General features: G+C 46.0%; 1 protein-coding gene across 1 annotated transcript in view; it reads right to left on the bottom strand.

The window, feature by feature from the left end:
- Positions 1-27810, bottom strand: part of APBA3 (amyloid beta precursor protein binding family A member 3) — a 369129-nt gene that overhangs the window by 45404 nt on the left and 295915 nt on the right. The gene's annotated exons all lie outside the window — the stretch shown is intronic.

Genomic DNA, 27810 nt, shown 5'->3' with positions numbered 1-27810 from the left:
ACGCGACCCTGCGGTCGACGCAGGATGGAGAGCTCATTCTTCCAAACCATCAGGTGAGACTAAGGAGGGGACATCAAGAGTGATCTGTGGGAAGACAACGGGAGTGGGGAAGGTGGTTTGACACTCAAATCCACGGGTGGTTAACTCCTCTTCTCCTTTGCAGAAGAATATTCTTGCGAGCCAGACAAACTAGGCTGAGCGGGCCAGTCCAGTCAGTCATCTCGGCGCTACACGTCACGCTGGTGGAAATAACAGCGGCCCAGTTCCGGTCGACGCCCACGTGGGAACCAGGTGAGCGTAACATAACCTGTGTATCTGATTTACTAAAAGGTTGAAATTATGTAAATGTGTTTGTGGCAAAATTAGATTTTAGCTCCAGTAACTCTGGGAGGTTTCTGGACACTGTAAAAATCACCCCATACACATGACATTTTTCCGAGATCCAACCGGCGAAGAGCCAGGCGGAGACTTCTACCCTTGCCCAATCCTACTGTTAGAGGCGTGTGTAGTAAAGCCTGCCCCTGTCATATACTGTGATGATGTCACCTGGCATTATAAATAAGAGCCCCTGACACAAGAGACAGATTCCTGATTTCCTGCCCGGCATCCTGTCCTGTTCCTGTCTTCATCTTGCATTTATCCATCTAGACTCCAGATCCCAAACACAAGGTCAATGTCATGATGCCCGCTCCCGGGGAGCCGGTTCAAGCCCTGCGTCCCCGAAAGCGGACATCCAGTCCCCAAGGAAGGACCCAGCAACCCCATATAGGGGCCCTTTGGGCAGTGTCCTGGCGCCTATGGCTCATAAAAGACATCAGTCCTGGCTCCAGGCTCATTATGGGAGTGCTTGGGTGCACTTACCTGATGCAGACCATGCTGCAGGATCCCGGCCTCCTTGAGGCCTGAAAGGAACTACTTTACCTGTGGGACTAATTTATCATCCGGGCGTGGTCAGGGAAGGATACATACCTGATTGGAGGAAGGATACATACCTGGAACTTCTTCCAAGGCTATTTAAACCCCACCCGAACAGCCACACGTGCTTTGCGTTGTTCTGCATCTAGCAGCTGGACGCTCACCGTGTCTGCTCCTGCATCCTGACTTCTGCCACGCCTGCCAGCATCCTGGATCACCTGCAAAGGAAGAGAAGAAGAGAACAGAAGAAGGAAAAGTCCTTACCTGCTAAATCCGCATCCCGGAGACATCTCGCCGACAATCCTGAAAAGGAAGACTTTTATTAAAAAGCTCATCGCGCCGATCGCTGCAGCGCCGCATTCCACTCACCTTTACAGGGCGCCTCCATGTTCAGCAGCGATCATCCGGATTCGCAGTCACGCCCCAGCGCCTAGGGAGAAAAAGACCAGAACAAAAGGTGAGAGAGAGAAGGGAATAAGGAAAGCTAAATCTCCATGTTAAGACTTACCTGTTGATTCATTCCCTCTTCATTTCGGGTCCGCACCGTATCCTGGCATTTCCGGACCCCGGCCCCTAAGGGGAAAAAGAGACATCAGCGTTAATGAGCGAATGAAAAGACATTACCAAAAAAAGCTCATTAAAGACTTACCTGATTTCTTCAAGGATTTCACCTCTCATCTCGGGTCGGTGCCTGTTCCCCGGCATTCCGTACCCCGGCCCCTATGGGGAAAAAGACACTAGCATTAGTACATTAATGCATGGACACAAGGGGAACCTCTTATCAAAAAACTTACCTGGAAGCCAAGCAAGTTTGGTTCTCACCAATCCGAAAATCCAGTGAAGTAACTGGATACCAACGCGCCCTTGCATCAGAAGCAGGATGAGAGCTCGTCCTTCCAGACCCTAAGGTGAGACGCTACAAGGAATCACAGAAGGGTTTCGAGGAGGGTGAGAAGGGAAGGTGGGAGGCTGATTGCATTACCCCGCAGACAGTTAATCCCCTATTTTCACCTACAGAAGGATACTTCTGTGAGCCAGACAAGCCAGATTTGGGGGCCCGGTCCAGTCCGTCTTCCGAACCCTGCGCATCACCTTAGAAGAGGTCACAGCAGCGCGAACCAGGCCAGCGCCTCCGTGGGAGTCAGGTGAGCGTTACAGCCAAAACCTTGCTGATCCTGCTTCAGCTAGGCCTCAAATTCTAAAAATCTGAATAACCAAGGGAAGCTGTGGTGTTTTGGGAAGCATCCTGAATTAACCTGGCTTGCTGCTCACTAAATGCATGCCTGCTGCAAACCTGCCATCCAGCCGATTCTTAGTATCCAGAGGTGCCAGTCCAGTGCCCTAACTGCCCAGCTGTCTTGCTAGGCACTTTATCGTGTAGTGACTAGAACCCTTGACGGTCCAATATCCTAAAATAAAGTAGACTAAGTATTATACCAAGCCCATAGAAATCCATAGTCTACATATCTTGCTTTGTCTCTATCCCCCATCTCTAAGTCATCCTATACTTATCCTGATAACTTGTAATATTGTCAAAATCATTCTTACCACCCTGTCATTGATTTATTGCGATAGCACCAACATCTTTAATAATTTTGTCTTGTAAAATCCTAAACTGTTCATCCTGTTTTGAGTGATCGGACTGGGTCTGCCAAAGCGGGCGTGTGGGTGCTAGGGTTGAACTTGCAAGTCAACCCTGGGGCTTACTGTGTCTCAATCTGGTAGTCTAGCCTGAATGCTTTAGGGTAGATTAGAACCGTTCCTTTTCAAAACTGATTTATTTGCCTTTTCGCGCCTTTATTTTCTCAAAAATGCACCTCACTATTTTGCATATCTCGCTCAATTTTCAAAGACCTAATTTTAAATCGGTCAATTTCACCTGTTTTTTTTCTTTTAAAAAGTCAGGTTAATTTGAGGCGGTAATTCACCTTTTTGAAAAGTTTTACACTTACAATTTCAATTCTAAATGATTTTAAACCTTCCATTCAATTTCTAATTGTATGCTTTTGCTCAATCTATTGCTTATGATTGCTAGTATCTTTCTTTCTTTCCAGTGTTGCTCCAGTAAATAATTGTACTTATTTAAGGATTTTTGCACACATTCATTGTTTTGTTCAGCCTTTTCCGAGTGTCATTTTAACATTGCAAGGGTTTCAAATCCGTTTTTCATTCTCAATTGAGGAGGGAAGGTTGGACTCGAATTTTGTTTCCTATTCCTTATTCCCGATTACCTGCTGCTTCTATATATCCATTCAGAAGTGATTATTTGTGGGTCGAGGGAATTTTGCAGGGGGAAATCCTAACTTGCGTGCTATCTTTCCGAAAATCCAAAAGTATTTCTATTCCCTGGTGTTTTCTATCTGTTTTGCTAAAGGGTTGAATTAAGTGCATTGCCTACCTTCCTATTTGTTTTGGTCATTACACTGGTGATTGCTGCCCCATCTATTAAAAAGTGTGTGATTTTCTTGAATTTCCAAATAAATAAATATTACCTTTACCAACCAGCCTGGTTCCTGGTCCATTGTGACCTGGGGTATTTGAAAGGGGGTGTGATATGCGTGGTGTATCTCACAAATATTTAACCTATATATAACAAAATAGGCATTTCAGTTGTGCGCTGCATAGTAGGCTGAGACCAGGGTGTATCACCTGATTGAAATCCTTAACAGATGGCATTTTGGTGTGCAGTGAGACAGAAGAAAGATTCAGGGAAGATTCACTTAAGCTCATGACTATACTTGTTACGCTCACCTGATATCCCCGGAGGCGTCTGGAAGGCTCTGAGATCTGGAACCCTGGATGCATGGTTGCACAGTGCTGAATAATGAATCTTAAGTTATTTGTAGGGTGAGCTATCCGTCCTTTGTTTCTTGTGCAGGGGCGCTTGACGTTTGTTGGCGAGCTGCCAGAGTTGCTTCACTGGTGCAGTGCGCCTTCAGGCCTGCTGTTACCCCCAACTCTGCTAATAGGCAGGTAGGTTTGTTTATTGTAAGTCTCTTGTTCTGTTGATGGTGGGAATTCGTTAAAGTCTTTATCTCCTTCTTTCAGGTGTGACTGTCTTGATGCTGGCATGCCGGATGGAGAGGCAAGTTTTAAGGTAAGAGAAAGCACGGAGCGCGGCGTCTTTATTGTCTTAAAACGAACCTGTGTTTTCCTCTTCTTCTCCTCGCAGGCCGCTGTGATGCTGCAAGTGGATGAGAGCGCGATGAACAAACTGGCCCTGGAATCCGTTAAGGTAAGTAAAGCTCTGTGTGATTGTTCATTATTGCAAGTGAACCTGAACACGTCCTTTTCGTTTGCAGGATGTTTCTGTGGTGCCTCGGATGGCAGCGCGGCGTAGCGCGATGGAATTCAGGTGAGACTAATGGAATTTGTTGTTTTGGAAGGATGCGCGTTCTAATGTTATTTTGTCCTTTTCTCGTTAATGCAGGTCGTGATGTTCGAGCAGCAGCTATGGTAGCGGTTCGTCAGAAGTCCTTAAACTAGTACTCACAGGCGAGTGATGTTTCTTCTTCTCTCGGTTTCCACAGATTGCAGCCCCGGTTGATATGCTGAGTGTTGGATGGTGAATTCTCAGTTAAGGCAGAATAACCCTGTTCTTGTTCTTGCAGGAAGTTGCTGAAGACCAGGAGCTGGACACAGTGAGCATGACACTGCTAGATGCAGAATAATGCAAAGTGTGTTCTGCAGCCTGGGTGTGGTTTATATAGCCCCTGTAAAATAGTACCAGGTAAAGTAGCTCCAGGCCCAAGCCACACCCAAAACACTAGACCGCATGGTTTGGTTCACAGGAACTGAAACATGCAGTTGCATCCATGTTGGATTTAAAGGCCCATGTGAATAAATGGGACCTAGTTTGAACAGGCCTTGCTTCCTACATATGAGCCTGGTGCCATAGGCGCCAGGACTGGCTCCAGGAGCCCTTTTGCAATGGTTTTAAGGCCATCAGGGTTCTGGTGGGAGCCTGCTTGTGGCACAACTTGTGCCCCCTCACAGTAGTCATGACAATACTCTCAGAGAAAGGGTATAAGGTGAACAAGGAGAAGTTACAATTTTGCCGGAAGGAGGTCTTGTATATAGGACAGGTGATTTCTCATGAGGGGAGGAAAGTGACCCTGAAGAAACGGAAGCAATTACAAAGACCTCAGAACCTAAAACAGTGAGGGAAGTGCAACAATTTCTAGACCTCTAACTGTTGTAGAGCCTGGGTTTTCGTTTACAGTACATATATTCAAACACTTTTAAAAGGACTCAAAGAAGCACTGATGAGCAACAGTAAAATAATACAGACTGATGAGATGACAAAGATTAGAAGAATTAAAAAAGGCAATCAGTACAGCCCCTGTGTTGGGAATCCCAGATTATCATGAAGAATTACTTATTTTCTCATTCAAATGGAGAAGTCATGACAGTAGTCCTTACACAGAAAATGACATTTGGACACAGACCTAAACCATTGGCCAATTATGGTGGGATTTTAGATCCAGTTATGAAAGGGTAGTATCCCTGTGAGCAGTCTTAAGGTGCTGCTGCATTCACGATTGAAAAACATTCAAGTAGAACAATGGGGTGTCGAGTAACACTATTTGTAGAGCATGCATCATTTACAAATTTAGAGAAGCCCAAAAGTACATTGCCCACACAAAGAGCATCACGATACAAGGTAATTATATTGAATCTTGCGATTCAGATTAAAGACAGTGAATCCAGCAACGTTCATAACAGAACCAGTAGGGGAGGATTATTTACATGATTGGTGAAAATGACAACGAAATTCACCAAGTTAGAGAAAATGCTATCGGGAGGGAGGACGTTTTTATTGATAGTTCTTTGAAAATTGATCAAACGAATGGTGAAAGGCCAACTGGATCAGTGCTAGTGAAGCTAAACAGAGAGCTTGAATTCGAGGTAGTGACTAGCGTGAGATTGCCTTTGCATTGGTAAGCACAAGCTGCAGAATTAGTGTCACTTATCGCCACGCTTCATCAATTCGCATGTGAGGAAGTTACGGTGTACTCTGACTCCTCCTATGTGACGTTGATTGTACACGCAAGTCCGTCACACTGGAAAAGGAGGTGCTTACTCCACGCATGTGGCCCTATTGGATAAAGTATTGGCATTCCCATTGACATGGTCGTAAAATGCGCAGCCAACACTAAAAGCGAAGACGTAATTTCACATGGAAATGAAGCCACAGACCTAGAAGCAAAAAAAAAAAAAAAGGCCGCTTATTTACCAACCATTTCTAATGTTGAAACCGAAACTGTTAAAGATGACCGGACAATGCAGGTTGGTAAAGGAGGGCTTTAACATGCTGTCTATCATCCAGCTAACTGAGATATGAGAACGAGCACCACAAGAAGAGAAGGATTTATAGAAGAAACAGGGGTGTTCTTTATCCCCCCCCCCACCGAGGCAATTTGGAGACAGGATAGCACTGGAAAACCAGTTATGCCTCTAGATTTAAGAGTAGCTCTGAAACAGATTCACTATCTCATGCATACGACTCAAGAGTCTAGCTGCTACAATTGCAGAAGAGTAGTTTTCACCAAATCTGTTAGAGCATGTAGCACAGTTTATTGTAAATTGCATCATGTGCCAGAAATGTACCACAGGACACACTTTGCAAACAGCGAAAGGAGCAAATCCTAGACCCATTTCAGCACATACATATAGATTATGTATGCTGCAGACATGCAACGGCTACAGATATATGCTGGTCGTGGCATGTCAGTTTTCTAGATGGATCGAGGCAGGTCCATGCACACATCCTGACACCACGTGCGCTGCTAAGCGTGAAGTGTTTCCAAGATGGGGTGTGTGAGGTGTTGCATTCCGACAATGGACCGCATTTTGTAAATGATTTGTTCGAGCAAATAGTTCTTCTCTTAGGCATTAAGCATACATTTTTCTCAGTTTATCACAAACAGGTGAATGGCGTCTGAACGATTACATAGATTATTAAAAGAAAGGATTGCAAAGATTAACTTTAAAGAAGGGATCACTATATACCCTTCCCCTAGCCTTCTATGCTCCAAGAAACCAGCCTGGCTCAGATCACCATCTAACTCCTCATGAGTTGTTGACTCGACGCTGCATGAGAACTCCCATTGCTTCACCAACTAGGTTAAAAACTGATGCCCATAATGTATAGTGACAACATTAGGTGATTTGATGCACGATTACTTAACAATGAATGCAAGTGTTTTTCATATCTCAAGAGGTCAAAAATCAAAGAAAGGGGTCAAAGGAAGCGACAAAGATGACCAATCCCATGAAGCAGAAGATTTGTTAAAACAACCCAGCTTATATCCAGGGGACCAGGTGTTGGTATGAATGTTTGTAAGCACTTGTGCTTTGAAGGACCACATGAGGTGTAAGAGGTCACCCCCACAATTAAAAGGAAGAGCTTGGCTGCATTTGCACGACATAAAACCATATAAAAGAACATCTGACCCCTCCTGCAACTATCAACAGCGAAGCAAGAGAAGAAAGTCGGCACATGAAGAATGTGGTAAGAAGAACAACAGATGAAAGCTATGTGTGTTCCCTTATATCTTATGCTTTGAGAACCTCTAAAATATTCATAGCAACAAAAGTATTAGTGAAAAAGACACATTGCCTGACACAGCTTGCACTTTCCCTAACCAGAGGGCAGTTCCAAGGCAGAACATCATCCATAGTGTGGATAAATAAAGCAACATCTCAAAAAGTAGACAATTACGTACAAGATATAAAGTCAAGAGAAAAGCCAGAAACAATGCATCAAATAAAATATGAACAGCCTGGAATAAATGGCACAGGAATCAAGATTGAAGAAAATAAGATGTTATAATGCAAGGATATGAATGGCAAGGAAATACAAGAATGCTGGGAAATAGGTCAACTACATATTAAAGAAACAGTCCTTACTTCTGAAGGATGGCCGATAGGTTAGAAGTGGCATTAACCTGACAACGGGAAGTAGTTGTGGCAAATGCAGAAAAGGAATGCAAAAACCACTGGCCTAAGATTGCAAGATTTTTGACCTGGGTCGACAATGAGGCAGGGACCATTGCAGATACTAACCCTGAAGAATGAGTCTTTATGCTTCAGAAATAATGGCACAGTAAAAGTTAGAGAAAACCGCAAATGTGCCGTGTTTTTGATGTACCAGGCATGAAGGAAGGAAAAGCAGTCCTGATGGACCATTATTGGGACTGTGGATCAAGAGCATATATATATATATATATATATATATATATATATATATATATATATATATATATATATATATATATATATATATATATATATATATATATATATATATGATACATTACTCACCGTAATCGTATTTCTGATGCTTGTATCTGCTTAGATTCACATGCTGTGCATAGGCAGACATCTAGTGGAAGCTGCGGAGTATTACAGTTTGTTTTTCGAAACTCGAAAATGGGCGTCGACACAGGGCGTGCCAGTAATACTATCCCTAGTGTGACGTCCACTGTACCCAAGATCCCTCACGCGTCTAGGATCCTCAGATTGTATTTTTTCTGACATGAGGTAGCATGAGGAGTAGCGTGAGTACAGATAATCCAAGCAGATAGACAGAAAGGTAAGACTACAAGCAATCATGCGCCTTCTCTCGGAGGGGAGGAAGGGTGGGTCGCAAGTGAATCTAAGCAGATACAAGCATCAGAAATACGATTACAGTGAGTAATGTATCCCTTCTGAGGCTTGTGGAATCTGCTTAGATCACATGCTGTGCATAGATTAGCGAGCAGTACCAGAAGAAGGAGGTGGGATGTGAGAAGGGTCATGAGCAAATAAGTGTCTTAGAACCGCTTGTCCCACTTATGTATCAGCCTTGGAATGGGTGTCAATGCAGTAATGCTGAGTAAAAGTGTGAATAGAGCTCCAAGTAGCTGCTTTGCAAATGGTGTCAAGGGGTATATTTGCAATGAAAGCCAGAGTGGCCCCAATGCCTCTAGTAGAGTGGGCCCTTGGCGTAAAAGGCAGAGTCTTTTCAGAGAGTGAGTAACACAGCTGGATACAGTTAATAATCCACTTCGAGATGGCACCTTTAGAGACGCGATCCCCCTCTCTGCCTGTAGCTACGGAGACAAAAAGTTGATCTGTTTTCCTTAGCGGTCTGGTTTTATTTACATAGTAGAGGACCGCCCTACGCACATCTAGGGTGTGTAGTTTCACCTCAGCCGAGCTTTGCGGGTTCCGGAAGAAAGCCGGAAGCTCGATGGACTGGTTTACATGGAATTTTGATATAAATTTAGGCGAGAACCTAGGGTGTGTGCGTAAAACCAGTTTGCCTTTATGGATAGTAAAGAAGGGATCCTGCACTGACAGAGCCTGAATTTCACTGACCCTTCTTATAGAAGTAATAGCTACTAAGAAGGCCGTTTTATAAGTCAGGTGTTTGAGACTGCTTTTATGCATGGGTTCGAAAGGGGGGCCCATGAGCTTGGCTAGCACCACATTAAGGTCCCACCCTGGTGGTGGGTTTGAAATGGGAGGGTGAAGTCTCTTTACTCCTTCCATGAAGGCTTTAACTACTGGTACTTTCCACCACAAAACCTTGCTATGGGAAGTGGTGTAAGCCGAGAGGGCTGCCAGGTGTACTTTTAGTGAGTTAAAAACCAATCCTGCATCTAGCAGGTGGAGCATGTATGTAACAATAGTGGAAGGAGTGGAATTGTCTACTCTGGCACCAGATAACGAACCTTTTCCACTTGTCAAAGTAACAGTGCCTTGTGTTTGGTTTCCTAGATTCCTTTAGGATGTCCATACACCTCTGTGGTAAATTGAGGTGTCCAAACTCTATGACCTCAGGAGCCATGCTGCCAGGTTCATTGAGTTGGGTTGCTGGTGCACTGTTTGACCTTGGTGCTGGGACAGTAGGTTGTACCAGGCTGGAAGTTTGATGGGCTCGCACACCGCCATCCTGCGTAGGTGTGGGAACCACGGTTGTCTTGCCCACATGGGAGCAACTAGGACGAGCGTCATCGACTCCCTGTTCATCTTGTTCACCACTTTCCTGATGAGAGGAGTTGGTGGAAAAGCGTACGCAAACATCCCTGACCAGTTCATCCACAGGGCGTTCCCCTGGGAGTCTGGTTGGGGGAACCTGGATGCAAATCCTGGGCATTGTCTGTTTTCGCTTGTGGCGAATAAGTCTATAGTGGGGAAACCCCACTGAGAGAAGAGATCTTCTCCGACTTCTCTGTGAAGAACCCATTTGTGTTCCTCTGGGAGGGAGTCTCTGCTCAGAGCATCCGCTAGGGAATTGAGCTCCCCTGGAACACGTTGTGATGACAGGAAGATGTTCCGTCTGAGTGCCCATATCCAGATTTTCTGGGCAAGCTTGGACAGATTTGGCGAGCTAATCCCTCCTTGCTTGTTCAGGTAGAACATGGCTGTAGTGCTGTCCGTCCGGATTTAGGTTTAGTAGGTGGGGCTCGAACGCCTGAAGCGCTCTGAATACTGCCAGAAGCTCTAGCAGGTTGATGTGGTTCTTGGCCACTGAGTGAGACCAGAGACCCTGAGCTGTGTGGTGGAGATGGTGAGCTCCCCACCCCGTCAGACATGCATCTGTAGTGACTACTGCCTGTACTTCGGGATCGTAAAAGGGTTTCCCCTGTGCGAGATTTTCTCTTGTCCACCATTGAAGGCTTTGTACCAGTGTTGGCGAAACGACCACTAGATCGTCCCACTGACCACTTGCCTGAGACCACTGTTTTGCCAACCATTCCTGCATGGGACGCATGCGCAGGCGCGCGTGGGGGACCAGGTAAATGCATGATGCCATCATGCCCAGTAAACGCATTGCTTTGCGTACCGTTATTTGTTGACCGGACTGATAATGCGGAATTTGCAGTAGTATATTCCGAATTCTTTCTTCTGAAGGAAAGGTCAATCCCTCCTGGGTATCCTGGATTGCTCCTAGGAATTGTTTTGAGGTGCTTGGCACCAGGCTTGACTTCTTCTCGTTGATTGAGAAGCCTAACTCGTGGAGGAGGTCGATAGTCCTTTGAATGTTTGTCCTGCAAATTCCTGGGGTTTCCCCCGTTATGAGCCAGTCGTCCAGATAAGGGTACACTGGGATTGCCTCCCTGCGTAGGTGTGCAGCCGCCACCGCCAGTACCTTGGTGAATACCCTTGATGCTGAAGCTATCCCAAAGGGCAGTACCTTGAATTGGTAGTGGCGACTGTCCACCTTGAAGCGCAAGTACTTTCTGTGCGCTGGGAACATGGAAATATGAAAATAAGCATCTTTCATATCCAAGGTTGCCATGTAATCCCCTTTTTTAGGAGGGGGATTACCTCTTGTAGCGTGGTCATACGAACTTTTTGGGGCTTGACATACTTGTTGGCAGGCCGCAAGTCCTATACTGGGCGCATTGTCAAGTCTTTCTTTGGCACAAGGAAGTAAGTTGAATAAATACCCTTGTTTACCTGGTGTCCCGGGACGAGTTCTATCGAGTCCTTTTGTAGAAGAATGGCGATCTCCTCGAGGAGAATCTTCTGATGTTCTAAGGAGTGTACTCTTTGTCGTGGAGGATGGTTCCGGGGACGCTGCAGTAGCTCTATACAATATCCCGTGGATACTGTTGACAGCACCCATCTGTCTGATGTGATCCCTTCCCAAGCCTGGGTGAAGTTTGAAATGCGTCCCCCTACTGGGGTTGCGTGAGAAGGGACCCTGAACTGAGCGTCACTGCTTTGGTGGAGGCGTGCCGCCTCCCTTGCTGGGGCTGCCTCTGCCTTTACCACGACCTCTCCTATTACCTCTGCCGTAACCCTGGGTAGCCTGTTGGTTGTTGTTCCATGGTGTACCCTGCCCCTGGGAATAGTTAGATCCTCTCTGGGAATTTTGGCCACGTGGGCGACGAAAATTACTATTCCCTCTCTGGTTAGGGGGTTTATTGGTTAACTGGCAAAGGGATTTGAGTGTCTCGTATTCGTCCTTGGCATTTTTTAGTGTGTCTTCAACCGCATTACCAAACAACAGATCGGCTTCCACCAGTTTGTCTAACAATGATGCCTGAGTTTCTGCCTTAAAACCAGACTGCCGTAACCACGCATGTCTCTTGATAACAGTACCTTCTGCTATCAATCTGCCTGCGTTGTCCGCGGCGTCGAAGGTTGCTTTCAAAATGCAACCAGACACGGCTCTACCCTCTGCGGAAATCCGAGCTAATTGGCTTTTTAACGGTTCAGGAGCAGAGGCTATGAGAGCCGCGACTTCTTCCCACTGATGGCAGTTGTAGCTGGCCAACACGGTGGTGGAGTTAGCAATCCTTGCTTGATAGGCGGACGTTGAGGCTACCTTCCTGCCGAAACCGTATAGTTTTTTGCTCTCCTTGTCGGGAGGAGCTTCTGACGAAGACAAGGGTGTCCCAGCCCTCTTACGAGTGTTGGTGACAACTCGGGAGTCTGGCTTCAGATGTCCTCTTATATAGAGAGGGTCAGACTGTGCTGCCCTGAAAAGTTTTTCAACCCTGGGATTGACTGCTCTGGTGAGGTTTGGGTTCACCAGGGACGAATCTATTCTCCGCTGAATGGATTTAAGGATAGGGATGGTCTGGGCAACAGACCTCCTTTCTCCCACTAACTCTTCTGCGAAGTCCCTTTCCTCCTGTACACCGTGAGTGTCAATGTGGAAATGCTCTGCTGCGCGAGCGAGAACCTCATTTAGGAGGGGTTGGTTATCGACCGGGGATTCGGTAACCGGGGCTTCGTTCTCTACCGGGAATCTACTCTGTATGTTTCCGGGTCATCCTCTTCTTCCTCCTGGCCCTCATCATCCCCATAGTAGCCCGTCCCGGTTTGCTCTTCTATCAACCCAAATTCTAGGTCTTCACAAAAGGAAGCCTCTCCTTGATACCGTGAGTATGGTCTTGCGTAAGGTTGTACCTCGAAGGGTTCGGACCTCATTGGAGTTTCAAACCGGGCCTTCTTACTCGGGGGGGATAGGATCAGTAGAGCCTGAGGGTGTGGGCCCTTGTGGATCATACTAGAGGAAATGTTCTGGATTTTTATCATAAAAAACAACCAAAGAGGACATTCTTGACAAGGACCTATCTATGTCTTCACTGGACCATTTTTTGGAACTGGGAATGACTCTCTGAGCAAGTCTATGGGATTTATCTTGAGTAGCTTTGCTGGTTGTGGACCTATCAGCAGACCTGTGCTTGTCTGTCTGCTTATGGGGGGTGGTGTGTTTCACAGGTGTGGAAGAATGTACAGGTAGTTTCTTCTGCTGTTTTCCCCCCTCTCCGTGCGTAGAAAAATGTTTTCCCTGTCCCTTAGTGGCTCCGGAGTTTTCCGACGCCAGGCGTCGAGGATCGGAAGAGGTGTCCCTGTCCTTCGAGCTTGGGGCCTCGGTGGGTTTAATTGCGGGCTCCGACTCCTGGAGCGCGGCCTGGGGGTGGAAGTCGTCTTCGTCTTCCGACGATCGAACTTCTGTTAGCCTAGGGAGCGAGGCACTCTTGGCAAGAGTGGATGAATGCCTGGAGTCATGCGGCGATCTTGATCGAGAGCGCCCAGACGACACCGAATCGGACCGTTCTGTCTGTGCCTCTTTCCGAGAACTCGACGTCGAGTCTCGGTTGGACTTAGTGTGTTTAGTGTGTGTAGTATGTGAAGCGCTTGTGTCGCCGGGGGCCTTCCCCATAGCCGCCCTGCCGGACGACCTTCTGAGGTCGGGGGCCTGCGCTCGGCTGTCTTTCGATGCCGTAATGACCTCGCCGTCCGAAAGTACCGGCGTCGCTGCCATCGCTGAAGGCGCCCTCCGCTGCCATGGCCGCCAGCCTGGCGTGGTGGGTCCAACGCTTCGTCGAACGGTCCTTAAGTGTCTTAGGTTTAAACCTACTACACGCTCTGCAGTTCGCTTTGGGGTGTCGACCCAAGGGTATTTGCGATTGCACTTGGGGCAGAATTGAAAAGGGGTACTCTCCATACGCACCTTGAGGCAGCGGGCTGTTTAGTGTAGGAAATGTATAAGGTGTACCTACATACCAAGAGTGTAGAGTATGAACCACCCCCCACTCTCCCTACTTGCAGGGCCGAGGCCAGCGGCCTTCCGAGGCCCAAATCCGTCGTGCAGCAGCCGACGGTCGATTTCTTCTCCAGCCGGCATCGAGTGTCGAAGTTAGACGTTGGGGTGGGAAAGGATGTCAATAGATTATTATTTTAAATTCTAGCAAAAGTATGGCTAAGGCCAGGGGACTCCGCAAAATGCTTCCGACCAGTATGGCGGAAAAAAACAATCTGAGGATCCTAGACGCGTGAGGGATCTTGGGTACAGTGGACGTCACACTAGGGATAGTATTACTGGCACGCCCTGTGTCGACGCCCATTTTCGAGTTTCGAAAAACAAACTGTAATACTCTGCAGCTTCCACTAGATGTCGGCCTATGCACAGCATGTGATCTAAGCAGATTCCACAAGCCTCAGAAATATATATATATATATATATATATATATATATATATATATATATATATATATATATATATATATATATATGGGATACATTACTCACCGTAATCGTATTTCTGATGCTTGTATCTGCTTAGATTCACATGCTGTGCATAGGCCGACATCTAGTGGAAGCTGCGGAGTATTACAGTTTGTTTTTCGAAGTCGAAAAATGGGCGTCGACACAGGGCGTGCCAGTAATACTATCCCTAGTGTGACGTCCCCTGTACCCATGATCCCTCACGCGTCTAGGATCCCCAGATTGTGTTTTTCCTGACATGAGGTAGCATGAGGAGTAGCGTGAGTACAGATAGTCCAAGCAGATAGACAGAAAGGTAAGACTACAAGCAACCATGCGCCTTCTCTCGGAGGGGAGGAAGGGTGGGTCGCATGTGAATCTAAGCAGATACAAGCATCAGAAATACGATTACGGTGAGTAATGTTTCCTTCTGAGGCTTGTGGAATCTGCTTAGATCACATGCTGTGCATAGATTAGCGAGCAGTACCAGAAGAAGGAGGTGGGATGTGAGAAGGGTCATGAGCAAGCAGGTGTCTTAGAACCGCTTGTCCCACTTGTGTATCTGCCTTGGAATGAGTGTCAATGCAGTAATGCTGAGTAAAAGTGTGAATAGAGCTCCAAGTAGCTGCTTTGCAAATGGTGTCAAGGGGAACATTTGCAATGAAAGCCAGAGTGGCCCCAATGCCTCTGGTAGAGTGGGCCCTTGGCGTAAAAGGCAGAGTTTTTTCAGAAAGAGAGTAACACAGCTGTATACAGTTGATAATCCACTTTGAGATAGCGCCCTTAGAGACGCAATCCCCCTCTCTGCCTGTAGCTACGGAGACAAACAGTTGATCTGTTTTCCTTAGCGGTCTGGTTTTATTTACATATTATAAGACCGCCCTACGCACATCTAGGGTGTGTAGTTTCACCTCAGCTGAGCTTTGTGGGTTTTGGAAGAAAGCCGGAAGCTCGATGGACTGGTTTACATGGAACTTGGATATGAATTTTGGTGAGAATCTAGGGTGTGTGCGTAAAACCAGTTTGTCCTTGTGGATCGTAAAGAAAGGATCTTGCACTGACAGAGCCTGAATTTCACTGACCCTTCTTATGGAGGTAATGGCTACTAAGAAGGCCGTTTTATAAGTCAGGTGTTTGAGACTACTTTTATGCATGGGTTCGAAGGGGGGCCCCATGAGCTTAGATAGCACCACATTGAGATCCCATCCTGGCGGTGGGTTCGAGATAGGAGGGTGAAGTCTCTTTACTCCTTCCATGAAGGCTTTAACCACTGGTACTTTCCACCACGAAACCTTGTTATGGGATGTGGTGTAGGCTGAGAGGGCTGCCAAGTGTACTTTCAGAGAGTTAAAAACCAACCCTGCATCCAGCAGGTGGAGCATGTATGTTACAACGTTGGAAGGAGTGCAATCAACCGGGTTGATTTGTTTACACTGGCACCAGATAACGAATCTTTTCCACTTGTCAAAGTAACAGTGCCTTGTATTTGGTTTCCTAGACTCTTTTAGAATGTCCATACACCTCTGTGGTAATTTGAGATGTCCAAACTCTATGACTTCAGGAGCCATGCTGCTAGGTTCATAGAGTTGGGTTCCTGATGCACTGTTTGACCTTGTTGCTGGGACAGAAGGTTGTACCAGGCTGGGAGTCTGATGGGCTCGCATACCGCCATCCTGCGTAGGTGTGGAAACCATGGTTGTCTCGCCCACATGGGAGCAACTAGGATGAGCGTCATCGATTCCTTGTTCATCTTGTACACCACCTTCCTGATGAGAGGAGTTGGTGGGAAAGCGTACGCAAACATCCCTGACCAGTTCATCCACAGGGCATTCCCCTGGGAGTCCGGTTGTGGGAACCTGGATGCAAATCCTGGGCATTGTTTGTTTTCGCTTGTGGCGAATAGGTCTATAGTGGGGAAACCCCACTGAGAGAAGAGATCTTCTACTACGTCTCTGTGAAGGACCCATTCGTGTTCTTCTGGGAGGGAGTCTCTGCTTAGAGCATCCGCTAGGGAATTGAGCTCCCCTGGAACATGTTGCGATGACAGGAAGATGTTCCGTCTGAGTGCCCATCTCCATATTTTCTGGGCAAGCTTGGACAGATTTGGCGAACGAGTCCCTCCTTGCTTGTTCAGATAGAACATGGCTGTCGTGCTGTCCGTCCTGATCTGCACCGACAAGTTTAGTAGATGGGGCTCGAACGCCTGCAGCGCTCGGAATACTGCCAGAAGCTCTAGCAGATTGATGTGGTTCTTGGCTACTGAGTGAGACCAGAGACCCTGAGCTGTGTGGTGGAGATGGTGAGCTCCCCACCCCGTCAGGCATGCATCTGTAGTTACCACTGCCTGTACTTCGGGATCGTAAAAGGGTTTCCCCTTTGCGAGATTCTCTCTTGTCCACCAGTGTAGGTTCTGTACAAGTGTTGGCGAAACGACCACTAGATCGTCCCACTGACCACTTGCCTGAGACCACTGTTTCGCCAACCATTCCTGCATGGGACGCATGCGCAGACGCGCGTGGGGGACCAGGTAAATGCATGACGCCATCATGCCGAGTAACCGCATAGCTTTGCGTACTGTTATCTGTTGACCTGACTGATAATGCGGAATTTGCAGAAGTATGTTCCGAATTCTTTCTTCCGAAGGGAAGGTCAATCCTTTCTGAGTATCTAGGATAGCTCCTAGAAACTGTTTTGAGGTGCTTGGCACCAGACTTGACTTTTTCTCGTTGATGGAGAAGCCTAATTCGTGGAGGAGGTCGATGGTCCTCTGAATGTTTGACCTGCAGATTCCTGGGGTTTCCCCCGTTATGAGCCAGTCGTCCAGATAAGGGTACACTGGGATTGCCTCCCTGCGTAGGTGTGCAGCTGCCACCGCCAGTACCTTGGTGAATACCCTTGGTGCAGAAGCTATCCCGAAGGGCAGTACCTTGAATTGGTAGTGGCGACTGTCCACCTTGAAGCGCAAGTATTTTCTGTGCGCCGGGAGCATGGAAATATGAAAATAGGCATCTTTCATATCCAAGGTTGCCATGTAATCCCCCTTTTTTAGGAGTGGGATTACCTCTTGTAGTGTGGTCATACGGAATTTTTGTGGCTTGACATACTTGTTGGCAGGCCGTAAGTCTAAAACTGGGCGCATTGTTAAATCTTTCTTTGGTACAAGGAAGTAAGTTGAATAGATACCCTTGTTTACCTGGTGTCCCGGGACGAGTTCTATCGCGTCCTTTTGTAGCAGAATGGCGATCTCCTCGAGGAGGATCTTCTGATGTTGTAAAGAGTGGACTTTTTGTCTTGGAGGATGGTTTAGGGGACGTTGCAGTAGTTCTATGCAGTACCCATTGGATACTGTTGACAGCACCCATCTGTCGGATGTTATCCCTTCCCATGCCTGGGTGAAACTTGATATTCGTCCCCCTACTGGGGTTGCATGGGAAGGGACCCTGAACTGAGCGTCACTGCTTTGGTGGAGGCGTGCCTCCTCCTTTACTGGGGCTGCCTCTGCCTCTACCACGTCCTCTTTTACTACCCCTACCATACGCCTGGGTAGACTGTTGTGAGCTGGTGTTCCACTGTGTACCCTGGGTGTGGGAGTAGCTATTTCCTCTATTGGAATTTTGGCCGCGGGGGCGACGAAAATTGCCATTCCCTCTTTGGTTAGGTGGTTTGGTAGTTAACTGGCCAAGGGATTTGAGGGTGTCGAATTCTTCCTTAGCGTTTTTTAGAGCGTCCTCGACTGCCTTCCCAAACAGGAGATCACTTTCCACTGGTTTGTCTAAGAGCGCAGCTTGTGTTTCTGCTTTGAATCCCGACTGCCTCAACCAAGCATGCCTTTTGATGACAGTCCCCTCTGCTATAAGTCTACCCGCATTGTCAGCGGCGTCCAGAGTTGCTTTTACAGTGCAGCCTGACACGTTCCTTCCTTCCGCACAAATGCGAGCTAGCTGGCTTTTAAGGGGTTCGGGAGCAGAGTCTATTAGTGCTGCCACTTTTTCCCACTGGTGACAGTTGTAGCTAGCCAACAGTGTGGTGGAATTCGCGATTCTGGCTTGGTAGGCTGCCGTGGAAGCTACTTTCCTGCCAAAACCATAAAGTTTTTTACTTTCTTTGTCGGGGGGAGCCTCAGAGGAAGATAATGGTGTACCAGCTCTTTTGCGGGTGTTGGTTACTACTAGAGAGTCTGGCTTAAGTTGACCTCTAATATATAGGGGGTCCGACTGGGCTGCTTTAAAAAGCTTCTCCACTCTCGGATTTACAGGTCTTGTCAGGTTTGGGTTGACAAGGGATGGTGCTATTCTGCGTTGAACAGATTTTAGGATGGGAATGGTCTGGGCTACTGGCTTCCTTTCCCCTATTAGTTCTTCCGCAAAGTCCCTTTCTTCCTGGACACCTTGTGTGTCTATGTGGAAGTGGTTAGCTGCCCGAAAGAGCAGTTCATTCAGGAGGGGCTGATTATCTATTGGGGAGTCAGACACTGGGGCTTCCCTTTCGACTGGTGAGTCCATTCTGAAAATATCTGGGCTATTTTCTGGCTCATCCTCGTCTTCGTCTTCGCCGTAATAATCTGATCCTGCAGGATCTTCTGGCGTGTCAATTTCCTGACCTTCTATAAGGGAAGAGTTTCCTTGGTCTGTAGGGAAGAGGTAAGAATAGGGTTGGACCTCGATGGGGTCTAAAGGCCTAAATGGTGTCTCGACCCGGGGTCTTTTATTTGAGGGGATAGGGTCCCTTGACCCTGAGGGAGAATGTTCCTGAGGGTTTAAAGCTAGGAGTTGTTCAGGGTGTCTTTCGAAAAAATTCGCCAAGGAAGACATCCTTGACATTACTCTGTCAATGTCCTCGCATGACCAGAGTTTTGAGCTTGGGGTGACCTTGCTGGGACTTTCTATGGATTGGCCCTGAGAAGACTTGGTCAGTTCTTTTGTAGTGGAGGACTGCAAGGGTTGTTTCCTTTGCTGTTTACCCCCTTCCCCGTGGGTGGAAGTGTGTTTCCCCTTTCCCTTATCTTTCGACGCCTGGCGTCGAGGATCGGAGGTGGAATCCCTGTCTTTCGAACTAGCCTTCGAAACTGGCCCCTCTTTACTCCCAAGTAATGTACCCTTTTCCTGGGGTGCAGTCTGGGGGTGGAAGTCGTGTTCGTCTCCGGACGATTGATCTTCCGGGATATTAATGGTCGAGGCACTCTGTGCAAGTGTGGAGGCTTGCCTGACGTCGTGCGGCGACCTCGACCGGGACCGCCCAGAGGACGTCCTTTCGGACCGCTCCTTCTGTGCCTCTTTCCGAGGTTTCGACGACGTCGAATCTCGGGTGGATTTTTTGTGTTTAGCGTGTGTATGTGTAACGCTTTTGTCGCCGGGGGACTTCCCCATAGTCGCCGGGACGGACGACCTTCCGAGGCCGGGGACGTGCGTTCGGCTGTCCTTCGACGCCTTGGTGCCCTCGCCGTCCGAAAGTTCGGCGTCGCTGCCGTCGCTGAAGGTACCCTCCGCCTCCATAGCTGCTAGCTTGGCGTGGTGGGCCCAAAGCTTGGTGGAGCGGTCCTTAAGAGTTTTTGCCTTAAACCTGCTACAGGCCCTGCAACCCGTCTCGGGGTGGTCTCTGGGTAGGCAAAGGTTGCACGTAGCGTGCTTATCTACCCAAGGGTATTTCTTATTACACTTGGGGCAAAACTGAAAGGGCGTACCCTCCATACGCGCCTGTGGGCAGCGGGCAAGTGTGTGTAGGTAATAAGGTGTCGAGTGTGGAAGTGTACCACCCCCACTCTCCCTACTTGTAGGGCCGAGGCCAGCGGCCCAGGCCCGAGCCGAGGCGGAAGCCTCAAGGCCCAATCCGTCGGGTATTCGACGTTGATCTCCTCCCCGGTTCGGCGTCGAGATGTTGATCGACGAAAGGTTGGCCAAACGGGGCAAATTAGAATTAGTTTAGAGTGAAAATATGGCAAAGCCAGGGAACTCCGATGAAGTGCTTCCGACCAGAATGGCGGAAAAAAACAATCTGGGGATCCTAGACGCGTGAGGGATCATGGGTACAGGGGACGTCACACTAGGGATAGTATTACTGGCACGCCCTGTGTCGACGCCCATTTTTCGACTTCGAAAAACAAACTGTAATACTCTGCAGCTTCCACTAGATGTCGGCCTATGCACAGCATGTGATCTAAGCAGATTCCACAAGCCTCAGAAATATATATATATAGTTGTCACCAAAATGAGGAGGAGTTTGTCCATTGGTACTGATAAGCATACCAGCCTTAGTAGTAACACAAAGTGACCTGCAGATCACAGACTTCCCAAAAACGAACATGCACGTGAGGAAGAAGAGATAATTTCATTGAAACAGAGGCGAGAATTACTTCTCAGCAAAATCAATAGAAGCATATGATGACATTCCAGAAGAGCATAAGTTGTTCAGCAGAACAGCAGTGATAGTCACAGCAATATTCCTGCCAGGAATTCGGACTGCAGTAAATGGTTACAGATAACTAGGTGGGAGCTGCTGCAAACGATCAATACGACAATAATAGGATTTAACGCGATCAGAGAAGAGGGCAATCAGGCTCATTGCCCTACAGAACAGGCATGTCCTGGACTTAATTACAGCAATAGAAGGAGGGGCATGCGCCAAGATCGGGCCTTGTTACTGTACATTTACACCTGCTCACGATGAAGAGAACATGACTTTGACAGATGCAATAACAATGTTGTTAAACTTGCACACAAAAATGGTGGATGAAGTAGCCAAGACCGAGGAGGCGGGCTGGTTTTCATGGATTCCAACTTGGTTGGCGAATGCCTTCACATTACTTTAAGCAGTACTAATTTTGGTATTGCTAGGATTTTGTCTCACAAGGATCATCTTGGGACAATGCCAGAAGACAGCCAGGAAAGTTATTGGGATGAGGATCATGATTGATATATATATATGCTGGAACTGGTGAGCAGATGAAAAATGAGGAAACTACCACTGAGAATATAAAGAAAAGCACCTTGCACCTCCAGGAACAAATGTTCTACTACCCTAAGGATCATACAAAATATGTAGGCCGTTGGATATTCTGTCCACCATCAGGCGATTGCTGCTACATGACCTGGAGTGTGGATGAACATATAAAGCATGCAGGTGATAAAGATATAGAGCCCAAAGAAATGACAGTGTGAAGGGAAGATGAAGGAGATTTAAGAAGAGAATGTGGTCAAGGACTCGACCAGAGGGGGGGAATGTAGAGGAGCAGTTGGATGCATATACCCAAGCTCCTGTCTCGACAACACCATACTGGAACAGCGGAAGAGCTGCATGTGGGACCTCCTGTGTTGTCTCTATACCGCATTGAGTGTACGTGAGACTACGCACTCACACAACCATACCGAATGTACCCTCACACTCAGAGTGGAAGGATGTCTGCACGCACCATTGGATATGTAACGCTGAGTGACATCTGATGAGGGCAAAGTGATATCATGAAGTAGATATACGAGGACATACTGAAACAATATGAAAATACTTGAACGACTAAACTGAAGCAGCAGGAAAAACATGTATGAAATGATAAAGTAATGCTGTATGCAACAGATAAAGTAACTTGGTGATCAATAAATGCAAGGTAAATGAGACATCAAGAAGCTTAATATAGAGGAATATATAACGTGGCTAGGATGTCCATACTGGGAAAATGGACGCTGGCTCATCAAAAGATTCACTCTAACTTCCTCAGAAACAGACCAGGGCTGCAGAATCAAGAGATGCTGGAAAACAGCTTTGTGGGCAAACAGAGTCTATGTTGGCCTGGGATCAATGATGCCATTTCAAGGAATAGCTGCAAAGCACAAAGGGAGGCAGACGGATAAGCCATGAGCATGAGATATATTTCTCTTAAATTAAGGAAGATGAAAACATATGCAAGAGACAAGCATTGGACACTTAAAAGTGAATAAGGCTCATTAACAATGGAGTGAGCAAGTACCCAGAGGTCAGAAGAAGCAATAACACCCAGCATAATTGAATCAAACAGCAGTAGCAGTAAATAGGAGGTCGAAATGGACACATGTGTAGTCTCCTCACATGTGATGCAGAAGTCGAAAACAAGGGCTATTCATTAAGGTCTGATTGAAGCAAGTGATGTGCTCATACTCCCTTGAACGTTAAACCTTTGGCTTATGGTCAGACTGATGGAAGATGGACTAATTAAGAATGTGGTGAGTAATCGGACGTGATTCAAGCACCTGGGTTTCCGTACGTGCTGCTAGCCGAGCCAAAAGTCCAAGATTGTGTGGGAATGCCAACCAATCAGTGAGTCTATGAGGCAAACTCCTATACAATGTTGCATAGACCAATCTGCTGCCATTTTGTCTGCAGAATTCGAAAACAAGGACTACTCATTAAGCTGCGATTGAAGATCGTGATGTACTCATACTCCCTTGAATGTTCCAGAACAGAGAAGACTGCAAGGTCAACTACAGATGGGAAACTTTGGCTTCTCAGAATGATGAGCTGGACTAATCTGATTCAACCACCTGGGTTTCGGTTTCCTTATCTACCGCTAGCCAAGCCGAAAGTCCAAGGTCGGCTGGGAATGCCAACCAATTGTCTATGCGCAACCTGCTATACAATGTTGCATAGATCAATCCGCTGCAATTTTAGTATTATACGTATTTAGAGAGGTGTGTGTGTGTTTTCCGAAGTCTGCTGGTGTACCTAGCTTTAGAGAATAATTTGCTAAATATAAATGCATGCCTGACAAAAGATTAGGTATGTGTGCCCCATACCTGGCTCGCTTTCCATCTAGGAGTATTGGCTATGCCTGATTAAGGTTTGATTAAATGTGTCAAACAATTGTTTCCTATGGAAGAGACCAGGTATAGAGAATGTACTGTCACCATCACTGTTCAGTTAATGAGGATGTTTTGAAAGCTATGCGACAGGCTTGAGTAATGCCACAGTTGACTATGTATGGCAGAATATGCAACAACTGACCTCTTGGAAATGTATATATCAGAGAAAAAAAAGAGGAGAAAAGGAACCGCACTCTACGCGGGCCAGATGGAGAATCCATATGAATAAACGTAGCACAGCTCACAACGAAATATTAGTCAAAAAATGTAATGTTGATACACAAAAACACAGGTAAAAAAACACGGCCGGAAAGGCGGCAGCAACAACAGAGGCAGGAAGCCGTAAGCACGACCCGCACACAGCGCGTTTCACGCTTAACTGAGCGCTTGGTCACTAATATATATATATATATATATATATATATATATATATATATATATATAGAGAGAGAGAGAGAGACTACATTTACTGTAGGGTATGAATCATGCAATTATATGTATGATGCAAATAGCTGGTTTTATGGAACAAAATATGTATGTCGAATCTGTGACTAATGTTTTAATGTATGGTATGTATTTGGTATTAACTTGTATGCAATTTCAAATTATGAACGTTGAATTTTAGGACATGATGGAAAACCATGGATGTTGTGGATGAAATATTCAACACATTACTATTTTGGGGCTTCATGAATTAGTGCATGTTTGTATTTGGGCTGTTTTTTGTGTAAGGTTTATGTTGTGTAAACCAAAAGCATAATACATATCTAACTGCCTCGAAATGGTAGGGCTAAGGCTAAAATATTCCAGCAGATTGGTGCATAATCCAAATATAAAGATCCTCCTTCCTATGTGTTCCCATAAGGCATTGACCACCACCATATTTGATACTAGTATTGTCTAGTTTTTCAGCAGAGACATTTATGAAACTAAATTGAGAACATAAAATGATAAATCTTTTATAATAACAGATTGACTGATGGGAATTTTAGTTATGATTAGACAGTATTTTTAAATGTATTGTATTTACAGATTTTATCTAATGAATTTGTAAAGTTGTATACAGCTGTTAACAAAGTGCAAGAAAGATGAAAAACGTGATAGGTTTGTAATAAACCAACCACGTTAAAAAAAACAAAATGTGTTTAATGTTGGCATACGACCACACATAGCTAACACCCAGCATGCATACGAGGGCAATGGGAATGAGTGCATCCTCTGACTCCAGCTCAAACCACCTGTGGAACAACCATCTCTGCTACTAACCCAACCATGAAAAGACACATGGCCAGCTCACCATGCCCACACATGAGGGAGAAAAAGAAACTAACTGACGCACGGACAAACTCCAATGGTGCCCACAGCAGTGGGGTGCACTAAAACTCCACTTGTCCAAGCCTGCTACTCCCCGAGCTCAGGACGGCTTCACACAAGTCCAAGTCACACTCCAACATGGAGCAACCATTTCAACAAACCAGTATCTTCCATGCAACCAACTTGAAACATGCAGCTATGCTCTCATGATAACCCAGGAGATTCATAGATCAATAGCCATTTAATAACCTAGATGTTCTGGAACCTGGAAGTGGAGGGCACCACACACACTGCAACAAAATACACCTATACAAGAAGTCACTTTTTAAATAGCTTCAGCATAACTTGTGCATGAAATACAGAACCACAAACAGGAACCGGCATTACAAAACATGCACAAGCAAAGCAATGTTAGAAAGAAAACTGCAGCATTTATTTTGCAGTGCTTTTAAAAAAGAAGGATATTCAAAGCAGCTTGTGTAAATCTCTGCTCTCTGGAAAAATAATGAAGCAAAAGCCACCTGCTGGTAGCTTTTTGTTCATTACAGCTGGCTAGCTTTTGTTTCATTAGTGCCGCAAGGGCAGAAATTAACACAAGCACAGGAGGCTCATCCAATTCACAAAATGAATGCCCCCTAGTGCTTTAGATCTGTGACTTTGAGCCTCATTTGCTCAAAAGTTTACATAGGAACTTTCTTAATGAATATTTTTATATATATTTTTGATGATGGCCCATCTTTTGAGCCAATAACATTTTTGATGGCACTATTCCTTTAATTCAGGAGCATTCATTGTAGTGACAGAATTACAGGGTGGGGGTCATGCAACTAAGAATAAGATATTGCCCATGAATACTGATGTGATTTCCATCACCCCCTACCTCCAGAGACTTCCCTCCACCCCCAGGGGACTATGACCCCCCCATCCCCTTTGCAGGGGCTGTGGTGGTAGTAGTAGCGGTACGGAAAAGCATGCACCCGTCACTGTGCCACAGTAAAGAGACCAGGCAACAACCCCTGAAGTAGGCAGATGCTCTCAAATGCCAACACAGGAGAGGTTCACCAATGTCCCATATCTTTTTTATTAATAGTCCACTGCTCACACCATCCAGTAACCCTTCATATGTTTAAAGACATGTACCATATAAAATACGTCAAACACACAGTAGTTCAAATAGATTCCCCACACTTAAAATTCATGTTCAAATACTTGTCAACCTGTAACGAACAGTCAATTAATGTTTCTTACACTCATGTAAAAAATAAACCATTTAATTATGAGTAATTGATAAACACTGCCATTATTGTCTTCACTATACACTACACGATTAAAATGCACAACATTATTAATGAAAAGGTTGAAATCATGGTCATTGCCTCTATCTCTAATCAAGACTAAGATTGAATCAACCCTTTCCAAGAAATCCTAGTCACCTTAAAAACCAGCTACCTGCCTCGGCAGGTTGTGATAGGTAACCTCACAAATCATGCTAGGCAATCTAGCACCTGCCAGACCAAATCAGGCTAAGCAATCTCATAGAAGCATCTGCTAAATAGCTTTCTCAATGCGATATCAAATTAAGGGCAAAGCAAAACACCTCATACTGACTGATTGTAGAGGACAGAGAGATGAGGGCTGGGCAGGATTGGATGCCTGGAAAAATCCCCAATCCAATGAAAAATTGAAAAATATTAGAAAATAATTCCCCAAAAGCCACCTTTTACTGCACCATGAGATTTTCATCAGAAATGCACCAAAAGATAGGATAAAATGCTTAAAATAGAATTAAATGTCCATTGGACTTACTGATGCCGGCATACATCCAATGCAGAATAAGGTTTTGCTCTTGGCTGTGAGCTGAAGTGCCGAGGGGTGGGTGGGACAGGGAGTTTAAAGGGGAAAGCAAAGATCTCCTCCCTTCCCCCACAAAGCAGCGCAAAAAGAAATAAAGTTCTGCTAACAGATGCTTCAAATTAGCCAGAATCCAGCTTTGGGCTTAAATAAATCCAGTAAAAGCATTAGGAGGGAGTGGAACCCTCCCATCTGAAAAGCCTTGCTGCTCTTCCTCTCCAGTGCCCTGAACAGCTGTGTAAATGGGCTGAACTTACTCGGTTATATACTTTTCAGGCCGTCCCTCATTCCATGCCTACAATCCCCAAACTTCGTTCAGCACCGAAAATCTTCCTAAACAAAATCATCAGCTGAGCAACGTTTTTGTGTAAGCAGTTAGCAAGAACACAATTGTCATCCGCCACTATAAATGGCTCCAAAAAAAGTGATTAAGCCAACTGGCCTTGGCCAATATTTGCACAAGAAAAGCACTAGGTCATTCGACCTTAGGAATCCTTCCAAGAAAAGTCAGCGAACCACAGAATCCTGTTTAAAACTAAAGAATAAGACTACGGAATGGACTGAATTTTGTAGTTCGCCTTGTTTGCCGTTATCTATGTTTTGTATTTTGCGATAACATTGGCCTCTGTCCCATGAAAAGCCTACATAACAGTGAACAGCATTGCTTACACAATAAGAGTGCGATGTACCCGGCTCAGGGCCGTTGAAGCGCAACCCAGGCTATTGGAAAAAACTTAGTGTACTGTACATTAATATTGCAACATGCAAAAGCAATTCTCACGGCTTGCATTTCACTGTGCATTTAGCAAGGCAGTCCTAGACATGGATAACAGTGTTCTGATCTTCAAGCATCAATCACAGGCCTTGGGGCCGAGCTCTTGAATAAACAGGTTCTGTTACACTGTGGTTGTAGCACAGCATACCTGCAGATACTGGTAGGCCAGTGGGTTTCTTCTCATGGTCCGGTCCTTGACTTTCAGGTTGATTCTTTCTTCCTAATCACATTTGGCTCTGTAGCTCGTTGCCAGTATTATATTTTAATTTTCTACAGGTACTTCAGTGAGAAGTATGAATGTTAAACATATACTTTGGCTTTGCTCTTCAGATTTAGAGTGTCACTAAAAGACTCTAGTTACATGTCAGATTGGAGACACCCACCGGCAACCACACTGACCGCAACTCAGCTCTGACATACTTATGCAACATTCAAACACACTCTGAACATTCTCCGAGCTGTATATGCACACAGCATTTATCAACATTCTAAACTTGTCAACAGGACAAAACCCACTACCAACCAAGGTGTGGATTCCTCTTAAGGAAGCCGAACGATAGGGTCTAGGAAAATCCTTTTCACAACCCCTGCTTGATATTGTTCTGTACAGCCGGTATTCGAAGACATACTCA

Source organism: Ambystoma mexicanum, chromosome 1p, assembly GCF_040938575.1.
Source record: "Ambystoma mexicanum isolate Mex_15411 chromosome 1p, UKY_AmexF1_1, whole genome shotgun sequence".
Taxonomy (NCBI): domain Eukaryota; kingdom Metazoa; phylum Chordata; class Amphibia; order Caudata; family Ambystomatidae; genus Ambystoma; species Ambystoma mexicanum.
The sequence above is the reverse complement of the archived record's forward strand: the minus strand, read 5'-3'. Positions and strand labels throughout refer to the sequence as shown.